The sequence below is a fragment of the Nelumbo nucifera genome, chromosome 5 (assembly GCF_055504915.1).
Source record: "Nelumbo nucifera cultivar China Antique chromosome 5, China Antique-T2T, whole genome shotgun sequence".
Lineage (NCBI taxonomy): Eukaryota > Viridiplantae > Streptophyta > Magnoliopsida > Proteales > Nelumbonaceae > Nelumbo > Nelumbo nucifera.
This window is the reverse complement of record NC_142653.1, coordinates 65,865,158-65,871,157: the sequence shown is the minus strand read 5'-3', so window position 1 is coordinate 65,871,157 and position 6,000 is coordinate 65,865,158. Positions and strand designations below refer to the sequence as shown.

The 6,000-nt window shown below is 44.4% G+C and overlaps 1 long non-coding RNA gene across 1 annotated transcript; it reads right to left on the bottom strand.

Moving 5' to 3' along the window:
- Nucleotides 1-971: 971 nt before the first annotated feature.
- On the bottom strand, nt 972-5,675 carry LOC104587851 (uncharacterized). Its single transcript, XR_733670.3, has 4 exons — nt 4,422-5,675; nt 4,251-4,340; nt 3,652-4,167; nt 972-1,808 (listed from the first exon to the last, which is right to left on the bottom strand). It is a non-coding gene; the product is annotated as an uncharacterized LOC104587851 (long non-coding RNA).
- Nucleotides 5,676-6,000: the final 325 nt, after the last annotated feature.

Here is a 6,000-nt window from a genome sequence, read left to right as displayed (position 1 = left end):
AAATACGATGACAAAGACAAACACTGAACTCCTAAGAGGCTCATATGCCCTAGAATCCCTGGGAAGGCCTTGGAAATACTAGGCACAATGACAAAGTCCTAACACTTATCAATCTGAACTGCGAGGAATTACCCTGGCAAATCCAAGAAGGCCTTGGCAAAACCAGGTGCGATGATAAATTCTGACACTTTGTTTTCTCAAATATAATAACATGCCCTAGAAAACCCAAGAAGACCTTGGAAACCCAAGGACCATAGCAAACAATATATGCAGCAACAATAGATGTAGCAACGAACCTTAGTACTTAACTTGATCAAGTTGTAGCAACACCAAGTGCGGCAATGAAAGTTAGCACTTAGCATTCTAAGATGTGATGAGGCGATCAGTCCACCCCACAACGGTCTAAAAAGAGATGACACATGCGATGAAACATTCTGTAGTAGGTATAAGATTGCATGCCCAGGACGAGATGGTAACGACCTGACTACAGTAAGCATGACTATAACGACGACAGACAATTTACACACTGCAAATGAGGGGCATAATCTCAGGCAGTAACAAAGTGGCGATCTGCTATTGTTATGTAACAATGTTCATATACCTTGGGTACAGTCACCCACCTAAAGATCGAAATCACTTTGCATCGCACAAACAGTATGCATTCTGTTCATTGCAAAGCGACACCTTTCAATCTTACATACAAGACGAATTGGTAAGCCCTACTGCTACGCAATGGGAGCCCAGACTACTGAAAAATACATTCGGTCTAATGGGCTTATTAACACCGTGCTCAACCCAATGAGCCTACTAGCACTACGTTCAACCTAATGAACCCACCAGCATTACTTTTAACCTTATATTTCGCACAAAGGCAGAACCTCATTAACCAAAGAGGGATACAATCGCCAAAGATTCAAAAACAAAAGCGATAGTGAACAACATTCAGAAAATATGAACAAAATTTCCTTTTCATTAAGAGTGTCAATCTTCTTTACATTACATATGAGTACAACAAAAATTTCATTCCCTATACCACTTGTCCCTTATGCAGGTAATCTCCTCCAAACTTTACCACTGTAATTGGATTTCTGTAATCTCCTTATCTCCTGCCTCATATGCTATACTATTTTCGTGGGCACACTCGTCAAACATAGCATTCAACTTTTCCTTGGCCTTCATAGGATTTGCTTGGACAACCCTAAGGCATTGGCGGAGCTCATCAGAAGCTTTCGCAGTTAGAGGCTTGGACTCCTAGTAGCTGGCCTTCCAAAAAATGTGTGCCAAAAGAACCACCCTCTCTTCAATCTGATCCATCTTGAAACCCAAGGAGGAAAACAATGCACAAGTCCTCATCTAATGGGCAAAACTAAACCATGAAAGTTCATCTCTTGATTGGTCCATAATACAATTCATCACCGCCGCTATAGTGTTCAATGACACACCCATGACCCCTGGTGGGACGTTACCAAATCAAAAATAGAGTTCGAAATGACATACTTTTCATGGTTGCGAAGACCCTGAATGGTGACCGAATTGAAAATAGAGTAACCTAGAGGCACGAGCTCATGCTTTTCACAGTAATTTTGAGCTCTTGACACACCAATGTGAGTTCCTGCACATACGACCTAGGCTCATATGGCGACGAAGTCTCAACGTCCACAGGATCGGGTTCAGGCTAAGTCTTTGAACGTACATTTGGATCCGCTGAAGCCTTGTAATGTTGGGATTGCACCACTGCTACCTCTTGATAGACGCATGGCCCATACAAATATCACGCAACCTGAACCTTCGGCGTATGGTTGGAAGATCTACATCAACAGATAGTTGTTTAGTCAGTTCTTTTTGTTGCATAAGAGTCGGTCAAAGAAGTTAGCTTGCTAGTCTATTGCCATAAGAATCGGTCAGTCTGTTAGTCTGCTGCATAAGAATAGGTCAATTTGTTAAAGAGGTTAGCTTGTTAGACTATGGCATAAGAATCTGTCAGTTCGTTAGAAGGGATAATCCCATAATTAGGGGCTAGTTTAGTGGTAATTAGTTAAGTTCTTGTATTTAAACACCAACAACCAGCTGAAATGGTGTTGGAAATTAAATAAAAATCTTGTGGGTTTCATTCTCACCCTATGCAGAATACTCTTTCAACTCTAGCTTTAACTAGGACCTATCATTGGTATCAGAGCTAGGCACAATGGCTACTAACAAGGAGAGAATTGAGAGCTTAGAGGCTAGACTTGGAGGACTCCAAGACAGCTTTAGTCGTATGGAGGTGGGCGTAGCTGATAAGTTTCATTAGTTGGAAGATGCCATCAACAAATTATCGGAAGCCCTACTCTCCAACCGAGCTGCATCGACCAACAACAGCTTCGAGCTTAAGGCAAACTCTCCTATGGGATGTTCTCGCAACGTGAGAGAAGAATCTCGAGACAACTCCGAAGTCGGACGACAGGTGTTCTCTTTCAAATTAGCCAAGTTGGAGTTTCCTCGGTTTGCCAGAGATGACCCCACCGAATGGTTCACAAGAGTGGACCCATTTTTTGAATATCAAGGCACCCTTGAATCTCACAAGGTGTCCTTGGCCTCTTTCCATTTGGAAGGAAAGGCTAACCAATGGTGGCAATGGTTACACAGATCCTATAAGAAAGAAGGAAAGGAGGTGACATGGGAGATGTTTCAGGAGGAACTTTGGGCAAGATTTGGTTCTACCGATTGTGAGGATTTTGACAAAGCATTGTCAAAAATCCAACAAGTAGGCTCCTTACGTGACTATCAAAAAGAGTTCGAGCGGCTGGGCAACCAGGTACACGGTTGGACGCAAAAAGCCTTAGTCGGGACGTTCATGGGAGGCCACAAACCAGACATAGCTGACGACATCCGGATGTTCAAACCAAGGTCGCTGAAAGAATCTATCAGCCTTGCATGGATGCGAGACGAGCAACTAAACCGTCAAGAGAATGCTACATGTCCATTCAATAGGACCACTATCGACTCTTCTCCAACGAAACTGAAGTCTGCTTCACCAATGAAACGACTCACTTGGACGGAGATGCAAAGGAGGCGTGCTCAAGGCCTTTGTTTTAATTGCGATGAGAAATTTGTACCAGGGCACAAATGCAAAGGACCACAGTTGTTGTTGCTTGAAGGAAATTATGACGAAAGTGACACAGATGACAAAGAGGGAGCTCACACCAACCTTCGACGAGCTAGAGAACAAATACATCAAATTGGACTTTGAGGACAAGGTCCCTCTGAAAGACAGGGGGCAATGATAGATGCATGGCCCATACAAATATCACGTAACCTGAACCTTCGGCGTATGGTTGAATGATCTACATCAGCAGATAGTTGTTTAGTCAGTTCTTTTTGTTGCATAAGAGTCGGTCAAGGAAGTTAGCTTGCTAGCCCATTGCCATAAGAATCGGTCAGTCTGTTAAGAGAGTTAGTCTGTTAGTCTGCTGCATAAGAATAGGTCAATTTGTTAAAGAGGTTAGCTTGTTAGACTATGGATAGGAATCTGTCAGTTAGTTAGTAGGGATAATCCCATAATTAGGGGCTAGTTTAGTGGTAATTAGTTAAGTTCTTCTTGTATTTAAACTCCAACAACCAGCTGAAATGGTGTTGGAAATTAAATAAAAATCTTGTGGGTTTCATTCTCACCCTAAGCAGAATACTCTTTCAACTCTATCTTTGACTGGGACCTATCACCTCTGCACAGGATTCGGGCTCTTCCTCGCGCTGAGATCCCAACATCGAATCCCCACGAGGCTGCTCAGGCACTACAACAATAGCCATCTTCTCAAGCTCCTTCCCATAGTCCGCAACAGAGAGCCTCTGCTCATGCCTTGACTTGCTTATTGGACTAGAAGGGGGGCTGCTCCGATGTAGAGGGTTCAAACCTATGAGCTGCCTCAGCCTCACCCATCACACCCTTGGGGGGATGTTCTTGCATAGGTACAGAGGATTCTTGTTCTCACCTAGGCTCGCCAGGCACAAACTCGTAGGCAGCAACATCCTTGTCAGCGCATGCTTGAACACCCGCATCCTCTGGGTAAAGAGACAGGCGCTCAGATGAGTTCTGCTCCTTGATAAGGGGCTGCAAAGACTTATGATCTTCCACCAAGCACCTAATCACAAGCGCCATTGAGACATCCGCCAAGTTCACATCACAGAATCCTTGCGACAAGGCAAAAGGATGCGATTAAAGCAAAACAATAGAATACATTAAGGAAGCAAATAAGCAATTGAACTACACATACCTTTTCACCCACAACACCCTCAGAAGGGACTTGTGGGTTTTTAGCTTCCGGGCGAGCCTCACTAACATCGACCTACTTTAACACAAATGACTGCAATAGTAAATTTAGTACACAATAGCAGATGGCACAACAAATTCAAACATAAACCGAACAAGAATTATATAAGCTTACCAATCCAAAGCTTTTTGACTCCTTCCACCGAGGACGGGGAGCCATCTTTTTCAGTTGCCCACCGACGATGGGAATAGTAACCACTATGGTAGGAGGAACCGAGATGGTTGATTGCACCGATTCCGTATCTGCTCCCCCCCGACCTCAGAAGGAGGAACTGTAGGATCCTGTACAACTTCCTCAAAACATTCTTGCGGATCATTTTCAACTGGTCGTTCCTCTACTCGGGTACCGAGACGTTAGAAAAATACTCTGATTCATCAATTGGCCCCAGAATTGATGGCCAAAAAAATCAGGGCACCCTCGAAGTCCTACGCTTCTTCTGAGGAGCATGACGACTTCTCCCCTTACTCCTTCTCCTTCATCAGCAAGGCGCTTACCCTTGCGATCAATGCCCAGCATCGACTGCTCCTTGGCAGCAACTCAAATCACCGGAGGGGCATCGGTTTGAGAATTGGTCCCCTCCCCCTCCTGCTCCACCACTTGGCTCGGTGGTGGGGCCAGAACATGACGAGGGCGGGGATTAGCAACCATAAACAGTTGCATCCCGCCAAACAGTGAACAAACATAATATAAGTGTAGAGATCTACACACCTCAACCCTAGGGAATGCTAATTCATTCTAATAGCTCTAGAATCCATCCTTACACGAAGACCTTAAGAACTATGATCCCATACCATCATAACCGAATTGCCAGAGAAGCAATGAAGACGGTAAGCTGTCACTTGCACCTCGCCGGCCCGATCAAGATATGAAATGACCCCAGGGCCACACGAGCATGTGGGTGAGTGGCATCGACAACACACTGTTGGTCACCGTCCTTAGGAACATCGGCAACGATACAGAACGACAACACACTGTGTCCACGACTATGACAAACTCAACAAATGGACATCCAAACTTCTTTTAAGAACGAGGCGCCATTGCTGAGTAGAAAAGGTCTAAAGGAATTGAAAGGTAAGAGAAATTGGGAGGGGAGATCAAAGGGGCACAACAAGCACGAATAAGCTGAGAATAGAAATGTAGAAGAAAGCAAAAGGCCTCGGGGGCATTTCCCCTCTTATGAAACCTTACACAAATCTGGAGGGCCAAATGACATTGTGGAAGATTGTAGGAAATGATTACCAGCCTCCTGCCATCTCTCAGCCGAAAAAAAGGCCCACGAAAATTATGAAACTACCCCTAGAAAAAGCAGAACAATCGGTAGATCAATTTAAAAGGACTACTGCCATGTCAGAGGTCACCACTTCGCAAAAATTAACGCCTAACCCCGAGCTAGACACCCTTCTAATAGCGCATTAATGCGAGTCAACAGTTATGCGACTAACATGATGAAAACCACATCACACGCATAACGGTCAATCCCACCGCATCCAAACAACACAATAATGCAAAAAAACCCCTACGAATTCCTGTAGAGGCGGAATAGCAACGAACTAGGCATGCCCACCAACACAAAAGTGGGTTTAAAAGCCTTGCCCAGGCCACAAAATTTCCAAACATATTTCATGATAGAAAACACTCTACCAAAGACGGGGCTGGAAATCAAAGCCACTACATCAATTCTCTTTGGCAAAGC